The following is an 18,661-nucleotide window of genomic DNA, read 5'->3' as shown; positions in this document are numbered from 1 at the left end:
CTGTCTGTCTGACATAATGAACATTTAAATTAAAATGTTTAAAAATTCAACGCTATTTCACACGGTTAATGGTAGCTGAATGGATACGGCCTCCGCTAATCGAACCAGAGATGTCTCGTGTCGCGGGGTTCGAATCGTTCGACTGGTAGTAATCGTGACACCCTGCACTGAAGAATCCCGAAAGGATGAAACACTAGTGTCTGTAGGTATTTAATTAATTATTATAGTAAAAAAATAATTATATATATATATATATATATATATATATATATATATATATGTATTCAAATATTTATTCATGATGTTTTGTTTGGTTACTTTGTTTAAGGCATATCAACATATTTCCGGTTATTTATTGCCGAATTCAATAATTTTGGAAAATTATATGCTTCAATTTCTTTATATATTCAAATACTATGTTTGGTTTAATTGTTTGTCATACGGCATATCAACCCTTTTTGTTCATTTTATGCCAAATCCAATTATGTTTTAGAAACATTTTGTGCTACAAGTTCTTTATATATCCGAATATTTATTCATTGTGTTTGGTTTGATTGTTTTGCAGAGGAAAATTGTTTTTCACTTAGCAGAAAATGGCTGAGTTTTGCAAAGGAAGATGAAAAAAGAAAACAATAACGTCAGTGTTTAATGTGTTTTAGGTCAGGAAGCCGGTATCTCCAGACAGCCTGATCATAACCATTTGCATATGCATAAGGTGTCTGCCAGATGGACTTCCAGGTTGCTCACACCATTCCAGAAGCGAGAACGCGTCGAATGCTCAAGGGTGAATTTGGAGATGTGCCAATAAGATGAGTCAACATTTTTCAAAAGACTGATTACACAGGATGAAACCTGGGTCCATCACTATGATCCAGAGACCAAAGCCCAGTCAATGCAATGGAACCACTTGGACTCACCACCTCCAAAGAAGGCAAGGTCATGCTCCCAGTCTTCTGGGACCAGGACGAAGTAGTGATGACAGATTTCCTGGCAAAGGGTACCACAATTACAGGAGCCTATCATGCTTTACTTTTGAGGAAATTAAGGGAAGCTATCAAAATCAAGAGGCGGGGAAAGATCAGCAAAGGTACCCTCATTCTGCAGGACAATGCTCCGGTCCACAACTCGCATGTCGCCAGATCAGAAGCACGGGCAGGTGGGTATGAAATTCTTCCCCATCCTCCCTACTCTCCAGACCTTGCACCCTCTGACTTTCACCTCTTCCCAGCCATGAAGTTGTTTTTGAAAGGAAAGCGTTTCCCAGATGATGCAGCCTTGATTTCTGAAGTCACGTCGTGGTTGGAGGACCAACCTGGGGTGTTCTACAAAAACGGTCTCCAGAGCTGCATCAAACGATGGGAGAAATGCACAACTCTGGATGGTTCCTATGTAGAGAAAGTCTAATAACTATGCCAAGTTTCGTTGCTCTGTTTCTATGGGAAGTGGGTCAGGGGTATTACTTATTGCACGCCCCTCGTACCATGTTCCGAGTTGCCTTTCGTAGTCTTAATGTAAGTCTACATTAGATACTCATTAATAAGGAGGGGGATATGTAAAGAAAGTATAAAGAATATAAGAAAATAAAAATCTTAAAATAAAGAAAAACTGAAGAAGAAAAAACGAAAAAAAAAATAAAAGAAGCTCGATCTATTAGAAATTAAGAATATTTAGAAGTAAAAAAAGAAAGAAAAAAAGATAACCCTTAAGAATTAGTGCCACCAGATCAAACATTCTTTGGCCTTTTGGCCAAGATCAAAGTGTAGTATCCGTTCTTCAGGTGCTGCACTTTCATTTCTTGTTCTCTTTCGGTGGAGGAAAAGTCCTTCACGACTGAGACAATTTTTTATTTTTGTACCTTTTCTCCACGTTAAAAAACAACCCAGGTGTCTAACTCTCTCCCGCGAGAGGTCATTGTAAATAGGTACCAGATCAAGCTGTTTGACGATATCTTATTTTTTGACCTAAAATGCACCAACATTGATGTTCGTATTTTTATTTTCGTTCTCTTTGCAAAACTTAAAACAAAAACAGTAATTTTCCTCTACGAATCTAGCAAACTAAACACTATACATATAAAATAATTTGAACGATAAAATCTTTTACGAAAATGACCGGATCTTGTACTAAATAATCTAAAACGGGTTGATATGCCGTAAAACAAAACAACCAAACCAAACACCAATAATAAATATTTGAATATAAAAAAAACTTAAAGCATAAAAGCGTTTACCAAAACGACCTGATTCAGCATTAGATAACCCGAAAACGGGTTGATATGCCGTAAAACAAAAAAGAAACCAACCCCATCCTTTCAAAGAGAAGAAAATGAAAGAAAGAAGATGAGAAAGAAAGAAAAAAGAAACAAAAAACAGCAAATAAAAGATACAAAAATTTTTTGAGAGCTTAATAAAAGCTTCCCCACTTTTTGTCTCCCCTGCATTCCCATCTCTTTCCATTTCTTGAACGAAGTGATTGATGCTTAGGATCGAATTTCATTCGTTCTAAATCATTGGAAATTTGAATTCAAACTTATTCCGATTTTATTGTATCTCCAAACATAATCAACCAATTTATCAACAGCCAGATTCGTTGGATCCGTCTCATGTGTTTATTTATCTACCTCCACCCCACTACCCTGCACTTGCTTTGTCCCTTTATTTATTTTTTTTTTGTTTGTTTGCTTGTTTGTTAACACCCCATCCAGACCTCCACTTCACCCATTGGTCTCATCTGATTCTCTGCTGTTGTGTGTGTATGTCTACTAAATCGCCTTCCAACCGCATTATTAACTTTACATCCTCTATCCAACATGGCTCATATTTTCTCATAAATGTTATTCCTGATAGGAAAAAGCTGGCGATTTTTAGAGCAGTTGATTGCTAACATTATTATTATATTCACTTCGCTGATCTGCTTATACTTATTTAATTCAATATCGCTTAGAGTTTTTTTTTTTCATTTGCATCCTGTCTTAGTTACGATTTATAACCATGAAAATGAACCCTGCCCAACATACGGACAGATCAGACTGTCTGAAGATGTCTTCCTGACATAAAATGAGCACAACATGGATGTTATTGTTTTTATCCATTCCAATTGGTAAACTCAATCATGTTCTGCAAAGTCAAAAAACAAAAACAACAATTTTACCATACAAATAAATAAATAAATAAATAAACATCATGAATAAATATTTGAAGATGTAAAGAACTTGAAGCATGAATTTATTCTTCCCAAATTTACGGGATTCGACATTAAATAACAAAAAAAAAGGGTTAATATGCCGCAAAAAAAGAAAAAAAAACAACCAAACTAAACACCATGAATAAATATTTGAATATAACTTGAATCATAAAAACTTTTTTTTTTCTAAAAATTGCTGGATATAGTATTAAATAACTAGAAGTGACCCAAAACACACACTCAAGACAACCATTGCTTTACTGAAGAGGTCGACGGTAAAGGTGATGGACTGGCAAAGCATGTCCCCAGACTTGAACGCAATAGAACATCTTTGGGGCATCCTCAAGCAGAAGGTGGAGGTGTGCAAAGTCTAAAATATCCGTCAGCTCCGCGACGTCGTTATTGAAGAGTGGAAAAGCATTCCCGTGGCTACATGTGAATCTCTGGTAAATTCCATGCCCGGGAGAGTAAAGGCAGCTTTTGAAATGATAGTGGGCACACAAAATATTGAGAGTTGACATGTTGTATATTAATATTGACAACTTTTCGTGAGGGCTGGACTCACTTGTGTTGCCAGGGATTTAGTTTTTAATGGCTATATTTTGGGTTATTTTGAGGGAAAAATGAATTAACTATTTATGCTGCAGACAGACTACTTTTCATTGTGTCAAAAAATCATTTTTTCAGTGTTGTCCCATAAAGAGATATACTTAAATATTTGAAGAAATGTAAGAGGTTTATTCACTTTTGTGATACTCTCTCTCTCTCTCTCTCTCTCTCTCTCTCTCTCTCTCTATATATATATATATATATATATATATATATATATATATATATATGTGTGTGTGTGTGTGTGTGTGTGTGTGTGTGTGTGTGTATAATATATATATATATATATATATCGTGCCGGCAAAAAGAAAGTCTGCACTTGTAGTTTTTTCAAAAACTGCAATTTTAAGATAAATTTAATGTAACTGTTTAAACAACCTATACCTCGTTTGATTCGCCTTTTATTCCTCTATAATTTTACTTGTTCATATTTAACTTTAAATTGAAATATTCTAGTGTTCACGTCAATTAAAAAAAAATAACTTCAAATCGAGGAGGCAAAAAAGTCCGCAGCAACAAATTCGCTTAAATCCAGCTTTAATTATTGCTCCTAAATCAATTTAAAATATCCATCAACAGGCAACAAAGCATCTCTCATCGTAATTGTTGTTGTTCCAGGTTATACAACGTAGCATTTAGTGAATATGTCACGACTTAGTGATCTTCAGAAGCTCATTAATCTCCATCTTTCTGGTTTATCCAATTGAGAAATCGGCCGTAGATTGAATTGTGATAAGAAAACGGTAGGAAAGACTGTGAAAAAGCACAAAAACACCGGCAGTGTTCGTGGTGCCCCTTAATCTGATCGTACTAGAGTTACTTTTAACAGGGAAGACAATGCTATCAAGATCCACAGCCTAAGAAACAGATTTGAAACGGCTCCCCAAATCCAACAACAGTGCAATCTTGTTAAAAAGTGCTCTCTTTCTATTGTCAAGAACAGATTAAAGGAATTTAATTTGCGAGGATATGTTGCAAGATGCTAGCCAATGATTTCTGTAAAGAATAGAAAGCGCCTTCTGGACTTTGTCAGATGCAATGAAGATCATGACTATTCATATTGGTCAAAAGTGCTTTTTAGCAATGAAAGCAAGTTCAATAGGCTATGCAGTGATGGTAGGCAGTACGTCCGTCGGAGGAAAGACAAAGAATTTAATCCAAGGTGCCCAGTTTCAACGCTGCAAGGTGGTGGAGGTTCAGTGTTGGTGTTGGGCATTATAAGTACCAATGGACTATATACATTAATATGTTGACTGAGCATTTTCTGCCCTACTTTGGTCGGAATTTGGATGATAATCCCATCTTCATGCAGGATAATGCTCCCATTCACAGAGCTGGTAATGTCAAGAGGTTCCTGGAAGAGCATGATATTCCGTGTTTGGATTGGCCTGCACAATCTCCAGACATCAATCCTATCGAAAACGTATAGCATGACATCAAGCAACAGCTACACAATGATAAAATTTCAAATTTGGAAGAACTTTGGACAAAAATTAAAGAAAAGCGGGATGCCCTTTCCCTGGAGTATTGCTGCAGGCTAATTCAAGGAATTCCCAAAAGATTGCATGTTGTCAAATTGCAGAAGGGCCATGCTACTAAATATTAACTAGTTCATTGTGTTCCTGTTGTATTTGTGTTGCATTAATGTCCTAAATTTACATTTAAATAACAATTTTCCATTGTGCGGACTTTCTTTTTGTCTCCTCAGTTTGAAGTTATTTTTTTAAATTAACGTGAACACTGGAATATTTAAATTAAAGGTCAAATATGAACAGGTAAAATTATAGAAGAATAAAAGGCCAATCAAATAAGGTATAGTTTGTTTAAGCAGTTGTAAAGGTTGATAATATTGCCGAAATTTATAGGTTAAAAAGATATTCCAAACAAAGTGTAAGCTCGATGAAGAAAAGTTGAAAAATGTGGTATAACGCAAAAGACAATGTTAATAAGTCAGATGTTGAGATGCACATGAAATAGTTCAATAGTCCAGATGATTGAAAGGTAAATTCCAAATGTGACGATGACAACTTAAAATTGCGGAAGAATATTTTTCTACTGGAAAAGATGCTATTATTGGCGTCCCGACGAGAAAGAAGAATTCCGTATGCTCACATCATTTCCAATGTGTTAAAGACTTATTCGAGCTTAATTAAAATCGCACTATTATATTAATAATCCCCTGGATATCCCTCCCACTTCCTCTATTTTATACTCTCTATCCTAATCTTTCGCTCTAAATGTGGCTATCACTAGACATCACATACCTAATTTGTTATCTAGCACTCTCTCTCTTCTCTTCTGATGAGAAGCATTATGCTTTGAAATGACTACGTATAAAGATCCTTTATAACCCCTACTTCTTTTGATGCATCTTGCTGACGTAATTTATACTTAAATTTATATGCACCAGTATATACTTTTGTACTGTCGATATTTTCCTCTCAGATATATGGATATATAAAAATTCCTACTTGTGCGACATCAACTTGGGTTATAATTTATAGCTGATTGTAGTGACCACATCCCTTGTTCGAGACGAAATAGGTTCATTCCACTGTCGGATTTCGCTGCGTTTTTCTTGATCTGTGTTAGTTAATAGACTTTCCTGTTTGTGTGGCGGGTTTGCTAAGTTGGTAGAACGCTCGCCACGCATGCAAGAGGTTCGGGTTTTGAATCCCGAGTTCGGATGTGTTCAACTGATGAGCACAAATGAGGGTGAAACTCGAGTCTTGAACTTCCAATTTATTGGCTGTCATGGCTCTTGTGAGCTGCGAAATTTTCTGCTGTGGAAATAATTATATATATATATATATATATATAAATATATATATATATACACTGTATGTGGATGACTATATATATATATATATAGTCATCCACATACAGTACTGTTTCGCTGTTTCACAGCTCACCAGTGCGGCTAGACACACACACACACACACACACACACACACACACATATATATATATATATATATATATATATATATATATATATATATATATATATATATATATATATGGCATCCGGAACAAGCACACGATGTTGAGTCTTCTATTAATTTTTTTTCCTTTTTTTGATATTTTTCCTTTTCGGCATTTTTTCTTACTAAGTAAAGAATTTTTTAGGAGTCTATGTTCGAAAAAAAAATCGGTATTGACATAATAATAATCGATTGCTTTTGCATAACGAAACGGATATGTAAAAAATGTACCAAAGTATTTACATGCTGGAGGTATTGTTTTGCATGAAAAATGAATACTTGGATCTTGGAATGTAACTCTACTGTTATTCATTTATATATGCTCTGTCGTTATATTTAACATGCATTGAGCTTCTAAACAAAAAAGATTCGCATACACAAAGAGTGGAATATAATTGAAAAAGATATTTACAAAAAACATATATATATATATATATATATATATATATATATATATATAAGAGTCCTGACACACACACATTCTCACACACACACACACACACACACACACACACATATATATATATATATATATATATATATATATATAAGAATGTGTGTGTCAGAACACTTCTATACTTATATCTTAACGAAACTTTGAGCTACAGACTTGAAATTTGGTATATAGGATATTCAGACATGTGGAAAACTTTTAATCGATTATCATTCAGAAAAAAGGGATGCTAAAAGGTCAAAATTGAAAAGTCGGTACAAGGTGGTCATCGAATTTTTAACTGTTTGTCAACTGTTTCACAAATGCGTGAATCGTTCACGTGACAGATTCCTTATGTTAAGAATAAATAGGTTTGAAACCACGTTTTAAAGATCGTGTCAAGATGGCCTAAATGATATCAGATTTGATTCACTGTCTTTAGGTTTGGGTTTCGATCTCAGCTGGAGTATATTGTTTACTTACAAGAAGTGAATTTTCTAGGAAAAAAACATAATACACATATGCTCGTCTCAGTTTCTTCCCCTTTTTTTTACTTTATTTTTAAAAGAATTTAACGTTACGTTTAATAACTACGATATTTCTGTTTATAATAAATAAGAATTCTACATTAATTTAAATATAATATTTATGCGTCCTGTTAATATATATATCTATAATATAAAGCTGAATGTGTGTGTGTCTGTCTGTGTGCGTGTGTGTGTGTGTGTGTGTGTGTGTGTGTGTCTGGTCACGAATAGGCTCCTATATAGTTGACTATTTAAAAAACTTATTACATATAATGATAGATGTATCGAGACACAGGAATGGGTATGTTTGATCTGGCAGAAAGATGGTTCATTAAAATTGTGGGGTCTGCGTTCGCGCCTGGTCCACAAAGTATGGAAATAAAAAATTTAAAAATTAAAAAAAAAACGTTTACAAGTGTTTTTGATATAGATGTACATAAGAATACTTTGATAAGTATGTTTTAACTTAAATAGGGATGGTATAATAAAATTGTGGGTCTGCGTTCGCGCCTAACCTACATGGAATGGAAATAGGCACAAAATTTAATAAAGACTTTTCATATCTATCTGCGTAAGTATACTTTGATAATTACGTTTCAGTTTGAAGAAATATGGTATAATAAAATTATTGGGTGTTCGTTCGCACCTGACCTCCATAGAATGGAAATATGTCACAAAGTTTAACAAGATTTTTTTTTAATATAGATCCATAGAATATTGTGATAAGTGTTTCAGTGTGAACAGGTATGGTATAATAAATTATGGGTGTTATCTATTTTATTTTTACTTTCATCATATTTTGCTTTGGTTTTGATACCCCGGAGTTCGAAGCTATCTCATTACAACCCTTCCTTTTCATAACCTATCATACTTTCATAAATCAGAGTCCATTTTCTGTAGGCTGTTTTTGAACCCAGTCAACGACGGGTACTTTTGCTAGTGTATATATATATATATATATATATATATATATATATATATATATATATATATATATATATAACACCAGTCTAAATGTAAATAATGTAAATTAGAATTCCTTACCTCAAGAATCCCAAAAATTCAATCATAGATAATATATTATTTATTATTTATTGTTTCTTAGATTTCATCCGAACAATCTCTATTTCATACGGATCGTAGCTTTATTGAATAAAAAATATCATAGATTTTCATTTTAAAATCGTAAATTTGTTTTTCGTATTTCTCCCATTCATATCATATCTATTCATTCAATATGACAAAATTCAAGTTTAATCCGAAGGGAACAATTTTATCGTTCCACTCATCAAGAAGTTATATGGATCCAGCAAAAAAAAAAGAAGAAAATGATGAGATCTTTGTTTTTGTCTGTGTGTTTTTTATTTTAATATTTATTCGAAGAAATCTAATTCTATTTTTATTTATGTATTTGTAATTTTGTGTGCGTGGGGGGGCCATGCTAGTCAATAGAGTTTTATCAACTTGCTTCATCAAATTCATGAGTTGTGGAAATCCTTTTTTTTTTTTTTCGTAATATTATTTCCGACAAATTTCATAAGTTTTTGATGTAATCCCTTTTACAGAGGGGTCGGGTCAGCATGCGCCCTTTTTATATAATTTCTTTTCCTTTTTTTTAAAAGCAAACAGCATTAAAGATATCAATTTTTGATGTCATATTGTGATGAAATTTTAAGATTACAAATTTTTATGTTTTACTACCGCAAAAGAAACCTGACGTTATCCGGGAGCAGAAACTTCAAATTTAGAATTTTGATGCGTTTTCTATTGTCACATTAGTCGAAACTGACAAAAAAAATGCTTCGCCAATGTTCATGCAGTTTTCCTCTTGATATATTACTAAAATAACCATATACAATCGTAGGATTCGGTCAAAAATTACATTTTTCGTGCATAACTTATTATTATCAAATTATCTGATTATCCAAAAAAAAACATCTTTCCAAATGTATTTCAAATAGGTGGATAAGTTTGAGCTAGTTTTCTTACTTGCTATGTGATTTCCCGCTTCCCCTCTCCATTTGGAATTGTTTTGTCCGGATTGTGAGAAATAAATTCAATATTTTATTTACTTAGATATCAGTTCCAGAATGCATGCACTCTGCTAAGAGGATAGACTTTCATATTTTTCTCAATTTTCTGAATTTGAACATGAGTTTTAATAATTTCTTTCTCTCTCTCTCTCTCTCTCTCTCTCTCTCTCTCTCTCTCTTTCTCTCTCTCTCTCTCAATATATATATATATATATATATATATATAAAGCAATCATAGATGCACACACACACACACACACACACACACACACACACATATATATATATATATACTGGAGGATGTTTGTCCTAATGCTAACATATATATATATATATATATATATATATATATATATATATGTTAGCATTAGGACAAACATCCTCCAGTAATCTGCTGAAGGATCAGTAAAGTGCTCTTGCCATCTTTTCAAAATATTTTCTGGGTCCTTAACGGCAACAGAACCATCTTTCGACATCAGAGTAGATATTGAAGAGGTAGGAGGACCAAATACTTGGCGCAGGAGTCCTTTTGGATCTGCTCCGTCCACCATTGGTTTTTCATTTTTCTTAGCTCACGTTGCAATGTGGCTTTGACCTCTTTGTATTGTTGCAAATTAGTTGCATGATCAGAATGATCTTCACGAAGTAAAGATTCATAAATTGCCTGTTTATTCATCAGCAACTGATTAATTTCAAGATTGTTGCTGTCGAACTAGTCCCTATTCTTATCCCTCTTCAAGCCAAGAACTTCAGGACCAGCAGAATAGACCTGAATCTTGATATTCACCCATGTACGATCAAATGCAAGATTATCAAACTTTTCCATCATACTCTTTTGAACTTCAGGCACCTTTAACTTGGCGACATCAATACGGCTAGGCACCTTAACGCCACTATGACAAACTTTTTTATGGATTCATAGATTAAACTTTCCTCTCACCAACTTGTGATCGGTGTCACATTCAGCACTGCGCATAACCCCAACAGGGAAGGTTGTGTTTTCGAGATATGATGAAGTCAATTAGGTGATCATGCTTTGAACGTGGATGTATCCCAGTAGCTTTGTGCTTCAGTTCACAGTGGAAAAAGTGTTACAGATAGCAAGATTAAAATCTGAACACAGCTCTCGTAGCTTAAGGCCATTAGCATTCATGGTACTGATACCGTAGTGGCCAAGAGCACTCCAGTTCTCATAGTCTTTCTCAACATGGGCATTGAAATCACGGAGAATAACAAGTTTTTCATTAATTGGTGTAAATGCAACAACGGAGTGCAGAGACTCGTAGAACCACACCATCTTCATTCTCTTGAAGGGTTGGTGCATAAACCGAAAGAATAGTCATGAAGTTTCATGATGCAGTCACAGATACTGGAAGGAAATTCCATAGTATCAACCAAGGGTGTTTTAATCGCAAAACCGACTCCACAATTCCTACAGATACCCTCCGGTTTACCAATCCAGAAGGGAGAGTAGCCCGATGATACCTCTGTTATTTGATCTTCTCCCAAGAGACGAGTTTCTGATAGAGCAACAATATCTATATCAAGTCTCCATAACTCAGCAGTGACAAGCGTTGTTTTGCACTCTGGAAGGTTGGATAACCCTTTATCAAGAAGAGTGCGTACATTCCAACAGCATAAATTGAATTTTACTCCTTTTTGGAGATACATTTTTATTTTCTTCCTGCTTACATGAACCACCGTTAGCCGCAAGAGACTAACCAGTGGTAGTATGACAGACAATTTTTGATGCACCTTTCCTAGCACTTTCCGAAGACTCTGGGAGGGCAGTGCTCTCCCTGAATAGGGCTGCTCAGTCACAGGAACCCCCACCGGAGTTGACCGTTCATGTGAAGGCGCAACAATGATGTTAAGATAGGATTCCTGTCGCCTCTGTGAAGATTTGTGACTGTGTACCTCCAACTGGTCAGGTATGTACACGTTGCCACTCCTCCATCGCCATAGGACTTGCAACAGAAATAAACAACAGATAAAGATAAGATATGAAAAAGATAAGAGATAGAAGATAGATCCCAAGTAACATCTGTATATCGTTGTGTTAAAGTGACAAGCGCTTGTACGACACGAGTGCCACTCTCTTAGTCTTCGCAACAATAACCCAGTGGCAAGTAATTTCTTTGACCGCAGATTTTTTGTGAGAGTTGTCCTTTTCTAGAAGGATTGCCTTCACCACTGCTTGCAGGAACTCCTTCTACCCCTTCTATATACATACATGCATACATATATATGCATACATGCATACATATATATACATACATATACGCGCATACACACACACACACACACACACACACACACACACACACACACACACACACATATATATATAGTAATTCACAGTAATCTTCGCTGTATCACAGCTCTTCAGGGAGGCTAAACTAGCACTCATCATGAACCAGGGATCCAACCTACAGTCGGCAGTTCTACCCTCTGGCCTATGGGAACGGTGTTCTTCTGGGCTCTAATCTATGGCCCCGCTGGCCTTACTTTCACGAAAAACGCTAGTCTAGTTGAAACCACTATCAATAATTTGCCTCACTCTTTATACGTGATTCCATTAACAAAGCTTCTTTCTTAGGATTGCAGGTCTTTGGAACTCGGTTCCATTTTCCTGCTTTCCAACTGACTACAATACGATTGTTTTTAAGTCCAAAATTAACAAGTTTTTGATGAGCCATCCCCAATTTACTCCATTTCCACTACTAACGATTACTATAACAGTTTCCATGACTACTGTACTCTCATTAGCCCGTATCCTCGAGTAATATCCGATAAGTGGCCCCATGAGTGGGCTCTTGATAAGTGGTGACCCCTTTGTAAAAATTCCATCTGTGTTTGTTTACTATATCACGTCAGCTGATATTTGGGCTTGACAGTGAATGTCCTTGAAAATCACTTCTGATTAATGTTTAGTTTTAAAATATGCAAATAAAGAAATGATTTGCAGCGATTATGAATGGTAAATTGAATCCATTAATAAAATTTTTTTAAATAAAATGGCAAGGTTCCCCCAGACTTGAACACGGGATCATTTGATTTGTAGTCGAATATTCTACACATTCTTTCCATATGTCAACGAATCCTGCTTTTTTTTTCTAAGAATAAATTATTTGTTGAGATTTTATTATCTCCCTTGCCGGTGCAACCTAAAATACTCCCTTGTAAAAATTCTTTTTCATCTATAAGAAATTTTTTCGATTTTTGATACTTATCTGAGTAATTTCTGTATAAAACATATCTAAGAACACTGCCAGACATATAATTTACCTTTGTGTGAAATATGCAAAAGATAGGCTCAGCCGTTTTGGAACCTATAAAGAACTCACACGTACACACACAAAGTGACATATATATATATATATATATATATATATATATATATATATATATATATATATATATATATTCTTTCTGGTCCTGGATATGACCTTTAACTATATCCAGTGTTGACGCCCCAGCTTGCGGGCTTTGGGGAGTGTGGAGCCACCCTTTAATTGCCATTGCTCCCAGGTCCACTCTGACCCGGAGTGGTAGTACCTGTTAGATTCGGCATTAAATAACCTGAAAAGGGTTGATATGCCGTAAAACAAAAACAACCAAACCAAACTAAACCATATTCTTTCTTCCTACTCGAGGAATGAGCACTCATGTCAAGAAAGTAACGGTTTCCACTTAGTGTAAAGAATTACTCTTCATAATTAAATGTGAATTTTCTTGATAATCAGCAATGCAAGCCTATATAAAAACATTATAATTTTGTATAACATAAAATACGCATCTAGTGCGCTTGAAAGCCAAATCACAACGTAATATTAGGAAAATAAACAAATATTTTACTTGTTTGAAATTTATCACAAATATATTTCGGAGGTAGGTTCCATCTTCAGTGTGTTTTTTTTTTGGTTTCTTTTTCCCCCTTTTCTTCTTACTTGCCATGTTGTAACGTTGGAGACAGAAATCTGTTTTTAAAGAGCCGCACGTTGTATCTAGCGGTTGTATTTTGAAATGTTTGAACTATGCGTAGGCAACGCGAGAATAACGTCAAGAATGAGAGTTCAGTAGAAACGTTGTTTTAATTTGAATAAAATAAAATACGCATCAAGTGCGCTTAAAAGCTAAATCACAACGTAATATTAGGAAAATAAACAAATATTTTACTTGTTTGAATTTATCATAAATATATTTCGGAGGTATACACCATCTTCAGTGCGCTGTTTTGTTTGTTTCTTTTTCCTTCTTCCTTGCCATGTTGTAACGTTGGAGAAAGAAGTCTGTTTGTAAAGAGCAGTGCGTGGTATCTGTATTTGAAAGCGAAGTCACAGCGTAGTATTAGGGAATGTCCTAATATTACGTTGTGATTTGGCTTTCAAGCGCACTTGATGCGTATTTTATTTTATCCATAGTCTTGTCTAGCATAAACGTTAGATGGAATAGATCCTAGCCGGGAAAAACAGCAATTCTTTTCTCTTTTTCAGAAACATCGCTAATTGAATGTGAGGACTAAAGGACAAAATAAGGGAAGTGTAAGTTTTGTTGCTGCTGCTGCTGATGCTGCTGCTGATGCTGCTGCTGCTGCTGAAAGTAAACTCCAAATCCACTTGCTATTCATTTAATAAAAGTTATATGTATTCCATTTTCTCCACTCTATCCCACTCCGCAAAGGAATCTTCTTCATCTATGAGCAAAATAAAAATGTCTTTTGTGTTTCTTTGATACAGTTGAGTTTATTGTGAACTTCAAGACTCAATAGTTCGAAAACACATCACTATTTCTCTTCGCTAGAGCTTACGTCTTGGTTGAGTTTGGTACGTTTCGGCGTAGCCGATTCGGTGTGTGGCTGATTCGGCGAGGGGTGGGGTGAGGGAGGAGGATGCAGCGTAAAATTAGCGCTTCATCGTTACAGTCAAGTTTTTTTTTTAAATATTTTTAAAATTAAGTCAGTAAACGAAGATATTTTTTCTTTGAATAAAATTGAAATAAAAATTATTAAAAGGAAAAAAATGAATTTTATTAAAAGAAAAAAGAACTTAAAAATAATCGTATTTTTTGTTAAAATACGACACAAAAAAACAAATAAGAACCCTCAGTCGTCAACAATGAGATTGTGTTTTCATATTGTTTTTCCTCATAAAAAGCTTTAAAATATTTTCAAGTTGTTAATCCTTAAAAAAATAATTATAAAATAATTAACTAAAGAGAGTTTTGCAAAAGCATGATTTTTCCTTAAAAAAAAAACTGTGAAATTGATATTAAAACCGTTTTTATTTAAAACATAACACAAAAAGTCATCATCAAGGAGATTATATTTTCATATTATTTTTCTTAATTAAAAAAAAACGAACTTAAAAATAACGGCGTTTCTTTAAAACACAACACAAAACAGACAACACTCGGTCGTCAACAAGAAAATTATATTTTCATATTACTTTACTTAATTTAACAAAAAGAACGGTGCTTTTTAGGTGACCGTGGTATTTTTTTAAATAGTATTTTCAAGTTAAATTGAAGTTTCACGATATCTTTTTTATTAAATAGTTAGGTGAAAGTACAGAATAGTTAGAAAACATCCCCCTCCCCATGTTAAGAATTGCTTTCGAAATAATAACCTTATTGTTTCAGCACGGTAATATACGTGCATAAGTACCAAAAGAACTTGAAAAAGTATATGTTTTTAAGTTTTTAATAGTTGAAAAATGAATTCAAAAATAATTAACGAAAATGTTCTGCAAAAACCTGCTTTTTCTTAAAAACAATTAACATGATATCTTTCAAATTGTTTTCCTTATTTTTTAAAAAAATGTAATAAAATTTTTATAAAAATGTGACTGCCGTGTTTGACGGCGAATTCTCCCTCCGCCGAGTTGGCCAAGCTGAAACGGCCATACCGAATCGGCCACACCGAATCAGCCATACCAAAATGTCCCATTCCCGTCTTGGTGAGGTTGTAGGGAGTCGTATCAATCTGTATGCTACATCTCCAAGACGTGTCTTATTCAGAATTCAAACTTGCCAGGTCATAACATACATTTAAATATGATATTTTAATTTTTGCAGATTTTGTAGTTATTATTATAGAACCTATTCTCTAATGATTATTATATTGTACTAACAATACAGTATTGATTTAAGAAGTTTACAAAAAACATGATTTGGATACCATCACCTAGAATCGAAACCAAAACATTTAGGTCTCTAGCATTATTTGCAACCATTTGAACTAAGATGCCATGCATATCAAAGCTTTACAAAAAAAAAAAACGCCTTAAACGTACACATGTATGTTTGTTCATGCGTGCAGAGTATACGTTAAGTCGAGTTACACCTAGCAAATTCCAAGTTTTTAATCTTGACTGCTTTGCAGCTATTTTCACCGCCTACGACAAAATCGGATTGGTTCCACGCGCCCGAAACTCTTATATATCAAGTTTCAAGTTTGAGGACCAGAAATTGACAGATTAGATTGCTAAAAACCGTTCCGCACACCACACATAGACGAGGTCACTTATCACACACACACACACACACACACACACACACACACACACACACACACACACACACACACACACACATATATATATGCCTGTCTGTCTGTCTGTCTCTCTGTCTGTCTGTCTGTCTGTCTGTCTGTCTCTCTCTCTCTCTCTCTCTCTCTCTCTCTCTCTCTCTCTCTCTCTCTCTGGTATCTATGTATTTCTCTGGCGCATAATAACTCTTTGTCGATTCAACCACCCTTAAATATTTCTAAATGTCTGAACATTTGGAGAAAAGAAATGAATTAATTTTATCCGTCCTGGGACGGGTATTTATTTACTTAAAATATAAGAACGAGAAATGGAAATGCTGGTTCTCATATGAAAATGATGATTTGCAAAACTATATTTATACAATGCTATTTAGGTGTAGAGAACAATTGGAATTCATGAGTTGATAAAATGATTAAATAAAAAAAAAAGGACAAAAAATAAAAATAAAATGAGTTCAAGTGATTTTCATGCGTCATCGGTTTCAATGTTTCGCATTTTATAAAACTTATTTTTCTTTCTCTTCTCATTCAATTTTCTATTGAACAAAATCCATTGGGGGAAAATATAAACTTATTTTTGTCTTTCTCAAAAAGAAACTATTTACTTATTGAATGTTTTCTTATTCCTTTCAATAATTCAATAGTGATTGCATTCATTAGAGCAAACTTATTTAAAGACCGAAACAATGATTGTGCCACAAAAGTAATTTTCGAAAAGTCTAAACATTGAATTTACACCAAACACAACGTATTTCCTAACAATTAACCTATTCGCGCCCATGCTCCCTTTAAATTAAAAAAAAAATGGAAGCATAATTAACCATATTTCAGTAACGTCTGTATTTTTTCAGAGATTTTTCTATATTAAATCATGAAGACATGAGTGGCTTTCAAATATCACATATTCAAAATTGAAAACTTGGAACTTGGCAGGCGAAACTCGACTTGATGTGTACCATCCACGTGTGAGCAAATATACGTTTATATGTTTAAATCAGTTAATTTGTAAAGTTTTGATATGCATGAACTTTTATCTCAGACGATAGCGAATAACGCTAGAGACCTAAATGCTTTGGTTTCGATTCTGGGTGATGGCACCCAAGTCGTATTTTCCTTTGAGTTTTGAAATCACTACTATATATTTGGTACAATATAATAATCAATAGATAATTGGCTCTTTAATAATAAATACAAAGTCTGCATGAATATCATATTTAAGAGTATTTTATGACCAGGCATGTTTTAGTTCTGAAAGTAAGAGAATAAGACGCGTCTTAAAGATGTAGCGTATAGATTGATACGACCCCCGCTCCCAAAATGTTGACCAAAATGTAAGCTCTAGTGACGAGAAATGTAATATGTGATGTATATTGGCAATGTGGCTTCCTTCAGTCTTGACAGACTGGATACCCACTGTAAGGGTGCCTGCACGTGAAATTTGTGTGGCAAGAGTTGCACAGTCACCAACCACGCCTCTCCCGAGTCAACATTGTTGCCTACCAGTGGCAAGTTGAGGTACAGGATGACTGGAAACAATGCTGAGATAAGCGGAGAGCAAATACAGCGCCTAGAATTCCCAAATGGTCACCCATCTGGTACTAACCAGGCTCAACTTTGCTTAACTTCGGTGAGCTGGCGAGAACCGGTGTGTCAACGTGATTATGCCGTATTTATTGGCAATACTGGTGTTTCAATGTTCAGTATGGAATGTGAAAATCAAGAGTGAGAGCATGAAATCAAGTTCATCAATTATTACAACAAAAACTTGGTAAATAGTCCTTATAAATAATTCCAATTTTTATACAATATACATCAATGCACTAGCTATCATATTGACGTAATGAATAGAAATGAATCCGTGTTCATCCACACAAGAGTATTATTGTCTGGTGTAAGCCGTAAATACGAACAGGAATAGCAACCTTGTAAAAACGTTGAAAGATGTAGCGAACACTTAAAACTTAAGACTATGAATAACCGTTCGTTAAGTCGATTTACTAGATTGTTAAACTCGATTACTGTAGCCAAGATGACTCAGCTATTGCAAACAAATATGTCCTTTTACAAAACATAACACATATAAATACAAATAAATCTTTGAACGAAATTTAAGTATAAAATAATATTGTATTTGCGAAGGAGTTTTAGTAATAAATTAAAGAAAAAAATAATTGAGTACTAATGGATTAATTTCTACTCATATTAAAACGCACTTTGTCTACGTGCGCGTTTGTGTGGGTGTGTAAAAGAGTTCGTTCCCTATGGATTCCAAAATGAATGGGCTAATATTTTTTGTGCGTTCTTAGATAGGTTTCGTATCTGATTAAGGAAGGTTTTTTTTTTAC

General features: G+C 34.4%; 1 pseudogene; it reads right to left on the bottom strand.

Annotated features, from left to right (window-relative positions):
* Positions 1 to 17,871: 17,871 nt before the first annotated feature.
* Positions 17,872 to 17,988, bottom strand: LOC145296581 (5S ribosomal RNA; annotated as a pseudogene).
* Positions 17,989 to 18,661: the final 673 nt, after the last annotated feature.

The sequence above is a fragment of the Euprymna scolopes genome, chromosome 16, assembly GCF_053919585.1.
Source record: "Euprymna scolopes isolate OS-2025 chromosome 16, ASM5391958v1, whole genome shotgun sequence".
NCBI lineage: Eukaryota > Metazoa > Mollusca > Cephalopoda > Sepiida > Sepiolidae > Euprymna > Euprymna scolopes.
The sequence above is the reverse complement of the archived record's forward strand: the minus strand, read 5'-3'. Positions and strand labels throughout refer to the sequence as shown.